The sequence below is a fragment of the Pyrus communis genome, chromosome 5, assembly GCF_041283825.1.
Source record: "Pyrus communis isolate YQ-2024b chromosome 5, ASM4128382v1, whole genome shotgun sequence".
NCBI lineage: Eukaryota > Viridiplantae > Streptophyta > Magnoliopsida > Rosales > Rosaceae > Pyrus > Pyrus communis.
This window is the reverse complement of record NC_142569.1, coordinates 26637094-26656150: the sequence shown is the minus strand read 5'-3', so window position 1 is coordinate 26656150 and position 19057 is coordinate 26637094. Positions and strand designations below refer to the sequence as shown.

The 19057-nt window shown below is 39.3% G+C and overlaps 1 pseudogene across 1 annotated transcript; it reads left to right on the top strand.

Annotated features, from left to right (window-relative positions):
- Positions 1 to 17392: 17392 nt before the first annotated feature.
- On the top strand, positions 17393 to 18481 carry LOC137727044 (anaerobic nitrite reductase HBII-like; annotated as a pseudogene). Its single transcript, XR_015963018.1, has 4 exons — positions 17393 to 17684; positions 17849 to 17963; positions 18059 to 18170; positions 18308 to 18481. The product of XR_015963018.1 is annotated as an anaerobic nitrite reductase HBII-like (transcript).
- The last annotated feature ends 576 nt before the right edge of the window (positions 18482 to 19057 follow it).

Below are 19057 nucleotides of genomic sequence, written 5' to 3'. Positions count from 1 at the left end.
GTAGAGTTAGAGCACAAGGCACATTGGGCCGTGAAGATTTTCAACATGGACATAGATGCAGCGGGAGTTCATAGGAAGCTCCAATTGAATGAACTTGAGGAGATTCGGAATGAAGCCTATGAGAATGCCCGGATGTACAAAGCCAAGACCAAAGCATTCCATGATAAAATGATTCGAACCAAGACCTTCACAGTTGGGCAGAAAGTGTTACTTTTTAACTCTCGCCTACGTTTGTTTCCTGGTAAGTTGCGTTCTAAATGGATTGGCCCGTTTGTTGTTACTAATGTTTTCCCTCATGGTGCAGTGCAAATCAAAAGTTCAAGGACGCAGCAAGAATTCAAAGTGAATGGGCATCGATTGAAGCCCTATTACGAGATGTTTGAGGAGCATGTCGTGGAGGAGGTACCCCTCCATGCCGTGGAACCTAGTCAAGCTTAAACGGAGGTACCGTCCGGCTGCAAGACGTAAAAGAAAGCGCTTCATGGGAGGCAACCCATGCATCCGAATAGAGAAGAACTTGGAAAACCCTTTAAGAGACTTATTTTTATTCCTTTCTTTTTCTTTACTGCCTTTACTTTGCTTTCTTTCTCGTATTTGTTTATTTGCTTGCTCTGTTGTGATTTTTTTTGCTTAAAACATTGAGGACAAAGTTTGATTTAAGTGTGGGGGGGTAAACAATTTGTATTTGCATGAATTTCGTGGGATTTATTCACCTATCACTTAGAATGTTGTTTCTTGCTGTTTTAAGCGTTTTTAGAGTGTTTTAGTGTGTTTTATAGTGTCTTGGTATAAAACTCCGAAAATTTGATAAAAATTTAAAAAAAAAAAAAAAAAAAAAAAAAAAAAAAAATTCTTTTCTTTGTTGCTATTTTGTTTCTGCCTTGTTAGGTTGTTTAGTTGTTATTGTTTGTTTGTTTATTAATTGTGTGAGTCTATGATTGTAACATTGAGAAAATGTTTGATTTATTGATAGGCACTGTTAAACAAAGAAAGATGGTGCTTCATAAAGGTTGTTTGCTTGAGGCCCCACTACGTGGCTTTACTCTTGGAGCGGAAGGCGTAGGAGCGGAAGGCGTAGGAACAGAAGGCATTGGAGCAGAAGGCGTAGGAACAGAAGGCATCGGAGCGGGAGGCATCGAAGATAGAGCATTCCAGGCCTCAATACTTGGCCAAGCGCTGGATGAGCCAGGAAAAAGGTGCCTCTGGAGGAAAGACGAAAACCTTTGACGGTCACTGTGAATCCGACCTTCAGACTCTTGCAGCTCATCAAGCTTCCTCTTCATGCCCGTCGAATAGTTGTTTGCAAGCACATGCAAACTTCTATTCTCATACTTCAGCTGCTGGATCTCCTGCTTGAGACTTTCCACCTCTGCCATCAATGATTCCACCTGACGGGAGCGGGCAAGCAGGCGTTGGCCCATGTTGGACACAGAACTCGCACACTGAACACTAAGTGCGAGGGACTCTTGAACGGCCAACTCATCGGACCGTCCTGACAGCAGCCTACTATCTTTCGGAGTGAGGAGGTTCCTAGCTACTATTGTAGCTGTTGTGGCGTCCTGCATCACGGAGTCTTCACCTGTGAGAGGACCGTTAGAAGAAAAGAAAGAAGGGCGCCATACGTTACCTTGACGCGGCGCGGCCGCATCACTGCTAAGGCTCAATTCCAAGCTAAGGTTCGATGAGTTTGCCATTTTTCAAAAGTGTTCAAAGAGAAGGGATGGAGTTAAATTTCAAAGGGCCGGAGTCGATTTTCAAGAATGGGAAATCTTCAGAGTGTGTTTGTTGTGGTGATCGATAGCTCAATAAAAAAGCCAAGGCGACGCGTCCACCAATTCAAAAAGCCAGATTTTCCGGCGTAATTTAGGCGACGCGTTCTCGGCTTTTCAGAAGACGCGTCAACTTTGTCAAAAGATTTCTTCTTTTCAGACAACACGTGGAGACCATCATCACAACTACACATCTTTAGCCGACAAGCGCAAAGTTCGGCGACGCTTTCTCGGCTTTTCAGAAGACGCGTGCAGCTTTGTCAAAAGGAGCCGCATCTGCACTACCACGTGTCGTTCAGAAAGCGAAGGGGCGCCTGCTCAGAAATCGAAGAGGCGTGTTCAGAGATCGAAGAGGCGCCATTATTTCAAAAAGCCGGATTTGCGGGATCAAAACGTTTGTCGACAAAGGTAAAAAAATACCACCACTTGATATTATCTCTATATATGTCGACCTTCGTCTTTTATGGCAGGGAAAACCTGAAGAAAATGCCCAACTCTCCCTCACCTCTGAGGGCGCACTCCCAGCAAAGCCTTTTGAAATACTCAATTCTTTCTTCTTCCCCAAAGATGATACCAGATGCCTGGAGTACATATGACCCAGGAGGAAACGGCGGATTGAAACATGTGCTGATTCATTCACCGCTTCTTCAAAAGCAAAGGTATCTCATATCATCAAGGTCAAAAGCAAAGGTATCTCATATCATGCTCTTTCCCTGTCTTTTTCTTTGTCCTTGTTCTTACTCGCATGGCAAAGTAAACGAAGCAATCAGCCGGCACTTGGAGTCAGTCTTCCGATCTGGAGCCAACTGCCTGGAATCTATTCCTGATTGCTTACCTAGCGTTGCTCTCGAGTAGTCATCTTCAACGGTTGATACACTTCCGGAGAAGGGACCACTTCTGCAAAGGGGAGCGAGTAAGGCAAGTGAAAATGATACATTGAAGCATGTGGAGACAAACATAGGCTGAGTTATCCTCCAACCCTTTTCAATACGAATTGGAAAGATTGAACAAAGAAACAGACCAAAGGGGTAAGCTCAGACCTTCGGGGGAGACCAAAAGAACCATCCTGCTGCCCAGTTCAAGAAGTAGCACAAAGGAAAATCAACGATGGGCAGAAACCAGTTCAAGAGTAAGCCTGTGGAATCACAAAGATCAAAGCCTCAATGGAATTACCAAGGAGAAGATGGAATTTACACTCTATAACCAGATTTGCGTCTCTAAACTCTTCTCTTTGTTAATTACATTATGCCATGTTTAGTATGTTTAAGTGCTTTTTGTGTATTTACTTATGCTTTGTGTGAATCTATGCTTAAAACATTGAGGACAATGTTTGATTTAAGTGTGGGGGGGTAACTAAGTATATTTGATGCAAATTCGTTGGATTTATTCACCTATCACTTCACATGTTGTTTCTTGCTGTTTTAAGCGTTTTTAGAGTGTTTTGTCTTAAAAATTCGAAAATCCCATAAAAATTTGAAAAATTGTTTTGAAAAACCCAAAAAGAGTTGTTTTAAAGTTGTTTTTGTGTGTGTGTTTGTGTCTTAGGATACCTTCCAACACAATGATAAGGATTTGGTTTATAATTGCATGACGGTTAGAAAGAGTTATAAACATAGAGAAAAGTTTGATTTACTCTTGGTATATGCTTAGTTATGGTTATAATGTATGATTTCACATGCAATCATAAAAGAAAAAAAAAAATTTCGTTTTTGTAACATGCTTGAAGGAAGGAACTCAAACAAACGCTACAACCCTGAGAGACTTGAGCCTATAACGTTCTTTGGAGAGTATAATCTGTGATTTCTTGTTTTCTAAAATCGTTGCATGATCTCATTATTCTTTGCTTGGTTACTGCTTAGAAGGCGTTTCATCATATAGTTCCAAATGCTAGAACTCATGCCCATTTCATTCAAAGCATGTTATTGATTTGCATAACATATATCAAGATGAAGTTGTGTAGTTGCCACCATAGTCAAATAGCCTCGCTTCCCATATTTCGTATATGTTGTAAGTTTTACCCCCGTTGAGCCATGTTAACCCATGTTCTTTGTTAACCCACTTTATCTTCACCTAACCTAGAATATGACCGTCCTTACCCTTGTTCTTAAAAGATAGTGAGCATGACTTAATTGAATTCCTTTTGAGTTACATTATGAAAGAAAATAAGTGTGGGGGAGAGAATGTTTAAGTGTTTTTGTTTTGAGATTCAAAAAAAAAAAAAGAAAAGAAAAAAAAAAAAAAAGAGAAAAGAATAAGTGATTGAAGAAAGGTTCCAAAACACCAATTCTGGGCGTAAATTGTCTAAATTCTCCCTTTTTGTTCAAAAGTTGAGTTTTCATTCAAAAGTGAATTCTAAGTTGATTCAAATGCTTGCTCACTATTTCTTTAAGAACCTTTGTTTTCCATATCCCTTCTTTGTTATCCACATACCCCAAGCCCCGTTACAACCCTTGACTTCTATCTTGAGTGTTGTGTATTTCAATTTGTGGAGTTTGAACTTGGTATGAGCTTATGGTGTCACTGGTTCTCGCGTCTAAGTAGTAGCATTCCATTCATGAGATCATATCTAAACTTGATTATTAACTCCAGAATTTGCGTTCTTTGTGATACATATATGTGAGTGTCGTTTTCATGTTTACATCAATCTTCTCACATATGACTAGATTAGGGTGTGTAGTTAGAAAATCTGAGTAAAAATTGAGTGCATATCTTGAAAGAAATTGAGCAAATTCTCTAAGGCATGTTACTACATTCAAAACATGGTTTTAAATGCTTAATTGTGAACTAGTATATGGTGACTATGATTAAGAATGTACTTAAGTGTGAAGATGACTAAAATCTGTGAGAATGATGATTTTTAACATGTCATGTGCATTGGAAATCCCTAAGACGGTTGTTGGAAGGTTTAGGTTGTGTTTTACGTGTTTAGTGTCGTTTTGTTTATTCGTTTTTATTCTGTTTTGCTCGAGGACTAGCAAAAGCTAAGTGTGGGGGTATTTGATAGGAGCATATTCATGCGACTTAAATGGCTTGTTCTCGTGCATTTACGTTATGTTTCTCTCGTTATTTTAGTCCTTTATGCTTCTTTTGTGTGTTTTCAGGTTCTAAGGGCCTAGGGAGCAAGTAAGTGCATTTTGAGGCCATTTGGAGCATTTTTGGGCATGGATTGGATAGCTTATCCATGGAGCCAAGATGATGGACGAATTTGAAGGCCTTGTATGCACTTGAAGACACAAAACAATGGCCCTAACCCAATCACATAACACATTATGCCATACAAACCAACCTATTTTAGGCCCATTCTATGTACTTAAACCCTAGCCCTTTAAACTAGTTCATTTATCACTTATCAAACCATTCACTTATCACTCACCACATATCATTCACTTATCACTTAACATATCATTCATTTATTTCACTTCCATACTCCTCTTAATTCCACATGCATTCTCACACATGCACATCATTCACTCACATTTCCACCATTCATTCTTTATTCCTTTCCAAACATCTCACATGCATTTCCACCTTCCTACTTCATCATTTCACCACATTCTCCCTCTTTAACTCACATGCATTCATCATAATTCACAACACAAAACAACTTCATTGCCGTGGGTTCCCATTTCCTTTCCAAACATCTCACATGCATTTCTTCATTATTTCCTAACCCTACATGCATTATTTATTGCATCTTCACATGCATTCACACACACTTTACACATTCAAACCGTGAGCTCCCATTCCTATATGCCATTTTCAGATTTCCACCCACTAACCTAGTCATCAACACATGCACTTCCACCTTTCATCCACAATGATTCATGATTCATTCACTTTGCATCCTTTAAATCAATCACATACTTTTCCATCATTAATTAGCCACTTGCATCTTAAACAAACAGCCATATGTTCCCTCCACTACTCCTATAAATACCCTTGCATTCATTCATTCAATTCATATCTCATATTTCCATTCACAACACTTCACACAACACAAATACCATTCCATTGCCGTGAGTCCCACTTCATTTTCTGCATATTTTCTCTTCATTCTTCCATCTCCAACCACTCCCTACTCCATTCCACATACACCTAAAGCCCTTAAGCTCACCTTAGACCTTGTGCTACAACAACGAGGAAGAAAAGAGTGCTTAAACGTTCATACAATTCAAGTTTGAGTTGTTGGAATGTTTAGGTGTTTCTTTGATTTCAAAGTTTAAATTTAATTCTCTTTGTTTTGTACGTATGAGAAGGGAAGAGAAGAGTGCCTAAACGTTCATACAATTCACGTTTGAGTTGTTGGAATGTTTAGGTGTTTCTTTGATTTCAAAGTTATGAGGAACTAAACCCCCCTTTAGCTAGGGGGTGATTCGAAACTATGTTTATATTTGCATTTTGAATTGATTACGTTTGGTTGGAATTTCATAAGTTGTGGATTCAATTCGTTTAACTGTTTGATTGATAACTTATTTATGTATGTTCATTGAGATTGCAAGCTTAATTTTCATGCATAAATATGACGCTAGAATATAAGTGCGTTAAACGAATTCTTGGCATAAGTTTCATGCGTATTCCATAGTAACGAATGCCTCGTCGATGTTTATGATTTCCGTTGAACTTAATGATCTTTGTTGAATGTCTCTATCATGCGTATTCCATAGTTAGGGACTTTGATTAAGAATAATTTGGTTGTAATGCGTATTCCATTCAATCCAACGAATTTAGGGAAATCTGAAAGTTAATCTAAGCGGATCTAATTAACTTGGAGCATTGAGTTTCACAACTTATCGAAAGACCAACTGAGAATCAATTTTGTTTGCAAGTGTAACATGTGTGGAGAAGAACCCCTTGGCTATTCCATCATCCATATTTTTATCACATTCATATTTACATTTTGCCTTTAATTATATTCTGTCTTTTTAATTTAATATCGTCCAACCACAATTCCCCCCCCCCCTATTTTGTTAAGTCTTAATCATTCGTATTTGTTTTATTTTTGTATCTTTAAGCTTTTGGAGTCATAAACAATTGCAAATTCGTTTAAATCAAGTTCTAGCTTCTATTTGAGTCAATTTGATTGTTTTAGACAATTTGAGTTTTTCAAAGCCATTCTGAGTCATAGTAGTCTTGTTAAGAGTATTTTAATTTAGTTTTTATGTTTTTAAGTCAATTTAGAAGGTTTTAGCAAGCCCTCCTAATCCCCGGTCTAGAACGATCCCTCACTTATCCATTCTACTACAATTGTCAAACGAGGGTTTAATTTGAGTGTCAAGTAAATCTCGCATCATACACTTGCATACAAGATTGATTCTCAGTTGGTCTTTCGATAAATTATGAAACTCAACACTCCGGGTTAATTAGGTCCGCTTAAATTAACCGTCAAGTTTTCCTTAAGTTAATGAATTGGATGGGTTTGCGCAACGCAATTCACAACATTCTCCAAAAGTCCTTTACGTGAACAGCACAATAAAGATACAATCAAAGATCATTAAGCATTATGAAAACTATAAGTGTTGACGAGGCATTCGTTACTATGATGAGCATGAAACTCGTGCCAAGAATTCATTTAACGCGATTGTTTATAAGCAACCTCCACTACTTGTGAATATAAGTTCGAAACGATTAGGTGAAACTCACTTATATTCTAGCGTCATATTCATGCATGAAAATTAAGCGCGCATTCTTAATAAACATACATAAATAAGTTATCAATCAAACGGTTAAACAAATTGAATCCACAACTTATGAAATTCCAACGAAAGTTAATCAATTCATATTGCAAATATAAACATAGTTTCGAATCACCCCCTAGCTAAAGGGGGTTTAGTTCGTCATAACTTTGAAATCAAAGAAACACCTAAACATTCCAACAACTCAAACTTGAATTGTATGAATGTTTAGGCACTCTTCTCTTCCATTCCTCATACGTACAAAACAAAGAGAATTGAAATTAAACATTGAAATCAAAGAAACACCTAAACATTCCAACAACTCAAACTTGAATTGTATGAACGTTTAGGCACTCTTCTCTTCCTCGTTGTTGTAGCACAAGGTTTAAGGATAGGTTGTGTGATGGTGTGAAGTGTTTTGGAGGGATGGGAAGTGGTTGGATAGTGGCTGCAATGGAGGAGAAAAACTGCACAAAATGGAAGGGGATACACGGCAAGGGATGTGTGTTTGTGTTGTGTGTTGTGTGGTGAATGGAATGAATGAATTGTGGCTGCAATGGATGCTTATTTATAGGTAAATAAGAGGGAACATGACAGCTAGGAGGTGGGTGGAAATGTGGCTGCAAGGTGAGTGAATGATTATGAATGAATGCATGTGAAAAACAGCTAGGAAAACTTGGTGGAATGCTGGAATTGCAAGGGTGGCCACGGCATGGGTTGTTTTTGTGTGTTGTGGCTGATTTGTTTGTTGGTTAAAGATGCATGTGGATGAATTATACAATGGGAAAGTATGTGATTGACAACTAGGGTGAATGGTGGCTGTAATGATGAAGTGTGATGGCTGAAAATGGCAAGGGAAGTGCACGGCATGGATGGATTTTGGTGCATGTGGCTGCAATGTTGTGTAATGATGGAGGAATAAGTGCATGTGGTTGAATTGGTGGTGAATGTGCATGGCAAAGAATGGATTTGGCTGCAATGGTGTGTAATTGGGCTAGGGTTTAAGTGCATAAAATGGACCCAAATTGCTCCCCCTTGCATGGCAAGGAATGGTGTTTGTGTTAAGCCCATGGCAAGGTGTTATGTAATTGGGTTAGGGCCATTGTTTTGTGTCCTCAAGTGCATACAAGGCCTTCAATTTCATCCAACACTTGGGCTCCAAGCATAAGCTATCCATCCTTAGCCCAATAGTGCTCCAAAAGGTCCCAAAACACTCCACAATGCATCCTTTCGTCAAACACGTCTTATGATCCTGAAAACACACAAAAGAAGCATAAAGGACTAAAATAACTAAAGAAACATAACGTAAATGTACGAGAACAAGCCATTTAAGTCGCATGAATATGCTCCTATCAAATACCCCCACACTTAGTTTTTGCTAGTCCTCGAGCAAAACAGAAAAACAAAACAAAACGAAACGAAACAAACCAAAGACAATCTTAAACCTTCCAACGTTTCCTCAGGGATTTCCTATACACATGACAAGTTAAAAATCATCATTCCCAAAGATTTTGGTTATCTTTACACTTAAGTACATACTTAATCATAGTCACCACATATTAGTTCACAATTAAGCATTTAAAACTATGTTTTGAATGTAGTAACATGCCTTAGAGAATTGCTCAATTCCTTACAAGATATGCACTCAATTTTCACTCAGATTATCTAACTACACACCCTAAACTAGTTACATGTGAGAAGATTGATGTAAACATGAAAATGAACACTCACATATATGTATCATAAAGAGAGCAATTTCTGGAGTTAATAAGCATGTTTAGGTATGATCTCATGAATGGAATGCTACTACTTAGATGCGAGAACCAGTGACACCATAAGCTCATACCAAATTCAAACTCCACAATTGAAATACACAACACTCAAGATAGAAGTCAAGGGTTGTAACGGGGCTTGGGGTATTTGGATAACAAAGAAAGATAGGAATAAACAAAAGTTCTTTGAGCAATAGTGAGCAAAGTAATGAATTAGGCACTTAGAGTTTCCTTTAGAGCGCAGAAAACAACTTTTAGACAAATAGGGGAGATTCAAACAACTTTTTTTTTTTTTTTTTTTTTTTTTTTTTTTTAGCCGTGCCTATGGCACAACAACTTTCATCAATAATCCTTCCCCCACACTTATTTTCTGCAACATATTAATGAAAAGGAATTCATTTTCCGTCATGCTTACTATGCTTTAAGAACAAGGGTACGGATGGTCCTAATCTAGGCTAGGTGAGAATGATATGGGTTAACAAAGAACATGGGCTAAACAAGGTTCAACGGGGTTAAAACTTACAACATATACGAAATATGGGAAGTAAGGCTATTTGGCTATGGTGGCAACTATACAACTTCATCTTGATATATGTTATGCAATTCAATGTCATGCTTTGAATGAAACGGATATAAGTTCTAGCATTTAGTTCTATCATGATACAATTGCATTCTAAGTAGCAACCAAGCAAGGAATAATGAGATCATGCAACAACTTTAGAAAACAAAGAATCACAGATTATAACTCTCCAAAGAACGTTTAGGCTCAAGTCTCACAAGGTTGTAGCGTTTGTATGAGTTCCTTCCTTCAAGCATGTTACAAAAACGAATTTTTCTTTTATGATTGCATGTGAAGTAATACATTATAACCATAACCAAGCATATACCAAGAGTAAATCAAACTTTCATCCATGTTTATAACTCTCTTTAACAGCCATGCAATTACAAACCAAATCCTCATCATTGTGTTGGAAGGTACCCTAAGACACAAACACACAAAAACGACTCAAAACACTCTTTTTAGGCTTTTCAAAACATGTTTTTCAAATTTTTATGTTATTTTCGGAGTTATAAAACAAAAAATACTAAAACACTCTAAAACAGCTTAAAAACATTTTAAAACAGCAAGGAACAACATTTGAAGTTATGGGTGATAAAATCCCACGAATTTGCATCAAATATACTTAGTTACCCCCCCCCCCCCCCCCCCCCCCCCCCCACACTTAAATCAAACATTGTCCTCAATGTTTTAAGCATAGATTCACACAAAGCATAAGTAAATACACAAAAAACACTTAAACATACTAAACATGGCAGAATGTAACTAACAAAGAGAAGAGTTTAGGGACGCAAATCTGGTTATGGAGTGTAAATTCCCTCTTCTCCTTGGTGATTGCACTGAGGCTTGATCTTGATGATTCCACAGGCTCATTCTTGAACTGGTTTCCTCCCATCGTTGATTTTCCTTTGTGCTACTCTTGAACTGGGCAGCAGGATTCTTTTGGTCTCCCCCGAAGGTCTGAGCTTCCTCCTTTTATCTGTTTCTTTGTTCAATCTTTCCAATTCGTATTGAAGAGGGTTAGAGGATAGCTCAGCATATGCAGTAGTTGCTTGTCTCCACATGCTTCAATGTATCATTTTCACTTGCCTTACTTGCTCCGTTGAAGATGACTACTCGAGAGCAACGCTAGGTAAGCAACCAGGAATAGATTCCAGGCAGTTGGCTCCAGATCGAAAGATTGACTCCAAGTGCCGGCTGATTGTTTCTTTCACTTTGCCATGCGAGTAAGAACAAGGACAAAGAAAAAGACAGGGAAAGAGCATGATATGAGATACTTTTTCTTTTGACCTTGATGATATGAGATACCTTTGCTTTTTAAGAAGCGGTGAATGAATCAGCACATGCTTCAATCTGCCGTTTCCTCCTGGGTCATCTGTACTCCAGGCATCTGGTATCATCTTTGGGGAAGAAGAAAAAAAATGAGTAATTCGAAAGGCTTTGCTGGGAGTGGGCCTTCAGAGGTGCGAAAGAGTTGGGCAATTTCTTCAGGTCTGCCTTGCCATAAAAGATGAAGGTCGACATATATAGAGATAATAGCAAGTGGTGGTACTGTTCTTTTACCCTTGTCGACAAACGTTTTGATCCCGCAAATCCGGCTTTTTGAAATAGTGGTGCCTCTTCGATTTCTGAACGACGCCTCTTCGATTTCTGAACGACGCCCCTTCGATTTCTGAACGACGCCCCTTCGCTTTCTGAACGATACGTAGTAGTGCGGATGCGGTTCCTTTTGACAAAGCTGCACGCGTTTTCTGAAAAGCAGAGAAGGCGTCGCCGAACTTTGCGCTTGTCGGCAAAAGTGTGTAGTTGCGATGATGGCCTCCACGTGTTTTCAGCTTTGTCAGAGATCTTTTGACAAAGTTGAACGCGTTTTCTGAAAAGCCGAGAGATCGTCGCCGAACTTTACGCAGGAAACTCCGGCTCTTTGAATCGGTGGTCGTGGCGCCTTGGCTTTTTATAGAGGTATCGATCACCCCAACAAACACAATCTGAAGATTGCCCATTCTTGAAAATCGACTCCGGCCCTTTAAGATTTAACTCCATCCATCCTTCTCTTTGAACACCTTTTGAAAAATGACTAACTCATCGAACCTTTGCTTAGATTTGAGTCTCAGCAGCGATCCGGTTGCGCCCCATCAAGGTAATGTATGGCACCCTTCTTTTTTATCTTCTAACGGTCCTCTTACAGGTGAAGACTCCATAATGACGGATGCAACAACAGCTACGATAGTAGCTAGGAACCTCCTTACTCCTAAGGATAGTAGGCTGCTTTCAGGACGGTCCGATGAGTTGGCTGTTCAAGAATCCCTCGCTCTCAGTGTTCAGTGTGCGGGCTCTGTGTCCAACATGGGCCAACGCCTACTTGCTCGCTCCCGTCAGGTTGAATCGTTGATGGCAAAGGTGGAAAGTCTCAAGCAGGAGATCAAACAGCTTAAGTACGAGAATAGAAGTTTGCATGTGCTTGCAAATAACTATTCGTCGGGCATGAAGAGGAAACTTGATGAGCTGCAAGAATCTGAAGGTCGAATTCAAAGTGACCGTCAAAGGCTTGCGGCTTATCTCCAGAGGCACCTTTTTCCTGGGTCATCCAGGGTTCCACCAAGTATTGTGGCCTCAAATGGTCTAACTCCGATGCCTCCTGCTCCGATGCCTCGTAGTGGGGCTTCACGTAAACAACTTTTGTGAAGGCTCCATCATTCTGCCATTTTTTTTTTTTTTTTTTTTTTTTGAATCCAATCGGAGATCAATGGACAACTTTATTTTATTCAGTGTATTGGGTTGCCTCCCAAGTAGCGCTTTCTTTTACGTCTCGCAGCCGGACGAAACCTTCATTTCTCACTTAGAGCCCACGGCACGCAATGGGATCTCCTCCATAACATGATCCTTCATTTCTATGCCATTTGTAATGACCGTTTCAAGTGCATCGCCATGTAATTGATCAATGTGTGCCTGCGCCAAAGAATCAAGAATATCAATAGAGAAACATGAGTGATCATCATTAGGAAATCTCATAGTTTCAGAAATATTAAAATCAATCACTTCCCCATCGAATTCCATTGTTAAAGTGCCTTTAAACACGTCTATCTTAGTTCGGGCCGTCTTCATGAATGGCCTCCCAAGAAGAATCGGCAAGGATGGAGCATGGGTGGTTTCCTCCATTTCAAGGACATAGAAATCCGCCGGGAAGATCAAATTATTCACCTGCACTAAGACATCTTCCAATACGCCCTTTGGATAGGCATTAGATCTATCGGCCAACTGAATAATCACACCATCATTTTTCAATTCACCAAGGTTCATTGAGGCATAAATAGAGTATGGCATGACGTTAATTGAAGCTCCTAAGTCTAACATAGCATGTTTGAACTTAGTTTGACCAATAATACAAGGGATTGTAAAGCTACCTGGATCTTTGCACTTTGGTGGTAACTTTCTTTGTAAAATAGCGGAAACGTTCTCACTTACCCTTACCACCTCCTTGTTTGAAATCCTCTTCCTCGTTGTGCAAAGCTCTTTTAAGAACTTGGCATACTTAGGGACTTGCTTGATTGCATCAAGGAGCGGAATGTTGACTTGAACTTTCCTAAAGGTTTCCAGAATGTCTTTCTCCTGCTCCTCCTTCTTTGTTTGCATAAACCTGCCAGGAAAAGGCACGGTTGGTGGAATCACATTCGAAACAATTGAGTTTGGACCTACCTTTGCCGTGGCTTTGCCCTTGCTCTCTTCCTCTTTCAGCAACCTTTCATCCTCTTCTTGGCTGGATTTTGGTGGTTGTGAGGTGGTTCCAACTTCCTTGCCACTTCTTAAGGTGATTGCATTGGCGGTTTCGAAGCCACCCTTTGGATTGACTACCGTAGTGCTTGGTAACTTACCATTTTCACGGAATTGTCCCAAAAATTCGGCCATTTCGCCCATTTGCTTCTTTAGCTCATTAACCTCCTTTGCTTGGTTCTGCATTCCCTGCACCATTGTGGTTAGTAACTGATATGTTTTATCGTCATTCATAGACGTACCTGAGTTGGTTTGGGATGATTGTGCTTGAGGAGGTGGTTGTGGTGCCATTGGCCTTGGAAAGAAACCTGGGGGTTGTCGGAATCCACTTTGTTGGGCAGGTTGTTGTGCATCTCTCCATCTGAAATTTGGGTGGTCTCTCCAACCTGGATTATAAGTGTTAGAATATGGATCGTTCCTCGGTTGGTTTTGATTCCCATAGCCCATGGCATTGGCAGATTCCCATCCTCCGTTCTCAATTAATTGAGGGCATTGATCAGATTGGTGTCCTTGAATGGAGCATACACCACAAATTGTAGCTCCTTGCGCTTTGGGGCCCTCCACAAACTGCGACAACATAGATGTAAGGTTAGCTATTTGGGATTGTAACTCAGAAATAGAACTTACCTCATTTACATGATGTGGCCGTGGGGTGTCTCTCTGCCCAACACCTTCATATTGTTGTGCATTGAGTGCTCGATTAGCAATGAGAGTTTTGGCATCCCTAGGTGTCTTGTCCACTAGAGCTCCTCCCGCGGATGCATCCAACATTTGCCGTTCAAGTGGTAGAAGACCTTCGTAAAAGTATTGAAGGAGAAGCTCCTCCTTCATTTGATGTTGAGGACATGATGCAACAAGGGCTTTAAAACGCTCGTAGTATGCCGGAAAAGATTCTCCTTGACTTTGTTGGATTCCACTAATTTTCTTCCTCAAGAGAATGATTTTTGAAGTAGGGAAGAACTTTTCCAAGAACGCTCTCTTCATGCTTTCCCAAGAAGTAACGGTCCCGGGTGCCAATTCATAAAGCCAATCCTTAGCCTTTTCCACAAGAGAGAATGGAAAAGCTTTTATCATCAGAATGTTCCCATCGACATTTATGGGTGTCATGCTCGAACAAACAACCTCGAACTCCTTGAGATGCTTGTTGGGATCTTCCATGGAAAGCCCATGGTATTTCGGAATGTGGTGCAACAAGCTTGACTTCAACTCGAATTCATCGATCGGCAGCCGCGGGGTATTGAATGCAAAGAGGGGCTGCATTGGCCAAACCCGAGGCAGAAAGCTCTTTGATGGTTCGATTGTCCACGGCCATGGTTAGTACTTCCTCTTTAACCCAATTCGTGGCTTCCTCTTCTACTTCAGGTTCGGGACTAGGAGGATTAGACTCTTGCAATTTCTTGTTCCTTCTCAAAGTCCTCTCGAAATCACCGTCAAAGTCGGAGATATGCTTACGAACAGGTTGTGAGCTACGGGTCATAAACTAGTACCTACACACAAAAGTAAACAAGATAAGTAACCAACTTAATAGACTTGGCACAAGTAAGAAAACAAGTTGCCACACACGGCACAAAAAAACAAAACACATACACACGGTGCAAAAATTAAAACAAAACAGAAACTAAACAATTTAAACAAGACTCAAGACAAGGGATTACCAACTTTGCCAATCCCCGGCAACGGCGCCAAAATTTGATGCGAGATTTATACGCACACAAACTAAACCCTATTTGTGACAATTGTAGTAATGATGTAAGTAGGGATCGTTCTAACCGGGGATTAACTAGGGGTGCTAAACACTTGATTCAAATAAATAAAACTAACTTTTAAAACACTTAACTTACTTAACAAGAACTCAAAACAAGTACACAAGACTTCAAATACTTGAAAACACAAAAATAAAACAAATACGAATGATTAAGACTTAACAAAAGATGGGGGGGGGTTGAGTTTTTGACGAAATTAACTAAAATGCACAAATTGTAATTAAAGGCAAAACGTAAACATGAATGTGATGAAAATATGGATGATGGAATAGCCAAGGGGTTCTTCTCCACACATGTTACACTTGCATACAAGATTGATTCTCAGTTGGTCTTTCGATAAATTATGAAACTCAACACTCCGGGTTAATTAGGTCCGCTTAAATTAACCGTCAAGTTTTCCTTAAGTTAATGAATTGGATGGGTTTGCGCAACGCAATTCACAACATTCTCCAAAAGTCCTTTACGTGAACAGCACAATAAAGATACAATCAAAGATCATTAAGCATTATGAAAACTATAAGTGTTGACGAGGCATTCGTTACTATGATGAGCATGAAACTCGTGCCAAGAATTCATTTAACGCGATTGTTTATAAGCAACCTCCACTACTTGTGAATATAAGTTCGAAACGATTAGGTGAAACTCACTTATATTCTAGCGTCATATTCATGCATGAAAATTAAGCGCGCATTCTTAATAAACATACATAAATAAGTTATCAATCAAACGGTTAAACAAATTGAATCCACAACTTATGAAATTCCAACGAAAGTTAATCAATTCATATTGCAAATATAAACATAGTTTCGAATCACCCCCTAGCTAAAGGGGGTTTAGTTCGTCATAACTTTGAAATCAAAGAAACACCTAAACATTCCAACAACTCAAACTTGAATTGTATGAACGTTTAGGCACTCTTCTCTTCCATTCCTCATACGTACAAAACAAAGAGAATTGAAATTAAACATTGAAATCAAAGAAACACCTAAACATTCCAACAACTCAAACTTGAATTGTATGAACGTTTAGGCACTCTTCTCTTCCTCGTTGTTGTAGCACAAGGTTTAAGGATAGGTTGTGTGATGGTGTGAAGTGCTTTGGAGGGATGGGAAGTGGTTGGATAGTGGCTGCAATGGAGGAGAAAAACTGCACAAAATGGAAGGGGATACACGGCAAGGGATGTGTGTTTGTGTTGTGTGTTGTGTGGTGAATGGAATGAATGAATTGTGGCTGCAATGGATGCTTATTTATAGGTAAATAAGAGGGAACATGACAGCTAGGAGGTGGGTGGAAATGTGGCTGCAAGGTGAGTGAATGATTATGAATGAATGCATGTGAAAAACAGCTAGGAAAACTTGGTGGAATGCTGGAATTGCAAGGGTGGCCACGGCATGGGTTGTTTTTGTGTGTTGTGGCTGATTTGTTTGTTGGTTAAAGATGCATGTGGATGAATTATACAATGGGAAAGTATGTGATTGACAACTAGGGTGAATGGTGGCTGTAATGATGAAGTGTGATGGCTGAAAATGGCAAGGGAAGTGCACGGCATGGATGGATTTTGGTGCATGTGGCTGCAATGTTGTGTAATGATGGAGGAATAAGTGCATGTGGTTGAATTGGTGGTGAATGTGCATGGCAAAGAATGGATTTGGCTGCAATGGTGTGTAATTGGGCTAGGGTTTAAGTGCATAAAATGGACCCAAATTGCTTCCCCTTGCATGGCAAGGAATGGTGTTTGTGTTAAGCCCATGGCAAGGTGTTATGTAATTGGGTTAGGGCCATTGTTTTGTGTCCTCAAGTGCATACAAGGCCTTCAATTTCATCCAACACTTGGGCTCCAAGCATAAGCTATCCATCCTTAGCCCAATAGTGCTCCAAAAGGTCCCAAAACACTCCACAATGCATCCTTTCGTCAAACACGTCTTATGATCCTGAAAACACACAAAAGAAGCATAAAGGACTAAAATAACTAAAGAAACATAACGTAAGTGTACGAGAACAAGCCATTTAAGTCGCATGAATATGCTCCTATCAGGACATGTGCTACATAATCAAAAGTTGGATGCTAAAAATTGAAATCCATAGGGAGAATGGCTCTCCAGTGTCCTGAAGAGTAATCACAAAAAGAATATATATTCTCTGCACTGGGTTTTACTATATATATTCTCTGCCAAAGAATATTGATCTCATTGGACATATCCTCGATACAATTTTCAATCATTTAAGTTCAAATTCTTAGAGCTCCACTTTTTGGGACAATTAAATTGTTATAGCATGAAAGGCAAAGTTTTCAGAGAAAAACAGGAAACACTGGTGGTGAAGTCATGGGGTGCGATGAAGAAGAATGCTGCTGAATTGGGCCTTAAATTCTTCTTAAAGTAATTCCGTTTAACATAAACTTGCGAATTTAGCCGATAGAAAACTATAACATAGCACCCAATTTTACCGATTCGTTCTTTTTTTTTTTTTTTCATGTGCACTTCATAGTTTATATATGATGTCAGAAGAAAGGTTTTGAACCAACTGGGACTTCAATTTGCAGGATCTTTGAAATTGCACCATCAGCTCAGAAGCTGTTCTCTTTCTTGAGGGACTCTGACATTCCTCTTGAGAAGAACCCAAAGCTCAAGTCTCACGCCATGTCTGTATTTGTTATGGTAAATATAATTAAGCTGCTAGTGTAATACTATCACATATAAAGTAAATTATAATTAACTTGGGTTCGATCGTTAATCCTTGATTTGTGTTCCAGACTTGTGACAGTTCAACTCAGGAAAGCAGGCAAGGTTACAGTGAGAGAGTCAACCTTGAAAAGATTAGGTGCTGTCCACTTCAAGTCTGGAGTTGTAGATGAGCATTATGAGGTATAAATTATCAGGCTTCCAAGGGATTTTATCTAAGTAAATAAGAATAGCGTTTGTCCTTGTACGCAAAGTTTTGGGTTCGAATTCTTCTTTTCCAAATATGTGCCTTATGGAACAATTATTTATTTTATATACAGGTGACCAAGTTCGCATTGTTGGAAACCATAAAGGAGGCCATACCGGAAATGTGGTCACCGGAGATGAAGAATGCATGGGGAGAAGCTTATGATCAGTTGGTTGCTGCTATAAAATCAGAAATGAAGCCTCCCCTTAATTAGCCACAACTCTCTTTACAAGTTCTTTTTTTTCAATTATAAGAAGGAAATACTGTCTACCTCTTTTTGTTTAACTTTTTGATCCTTTCTTTTGTTAAGCATCTAAAAAACCCTCAATATATTAATATCGTTCTAAATTGGGTTTTTATTACAAATAGTTCTTAAAAATGACCCATTATATTAAGATTGTCTCTAAAATTGAAAGTTGATCAATGTTGTCCCTGAATATAAGTGCTGCAACTCAATGTGGTTTTTTCATTAGAGTTCTGTCAAATAATCTGCTAGCGCACTGTATGAACTTACAAATCCAATTAAAAAGCGCTATGTGGATTATGTTTTATTTGTGAGATAGAAATGAGTTTTTTTTTTTTTTTTTTTTGAACAGACGATATTATCCACAATAAAAAAGAGGGGATTGATTTAACTTCACAATAGGCTAGCAATAATTTGGTTCTAAATTCAACTTTGGCGAAAATCGAACCTATGACTTCTCACTTACAAGTAAAGAAAATTACCACTAGACTGTAATACTAAACGGCAAGCCACAACCACCCTTTAGGCCACCGTTCCCATCCCTCCCCAGCCACCCCGACCCACTCAAAGCTGCCAAAG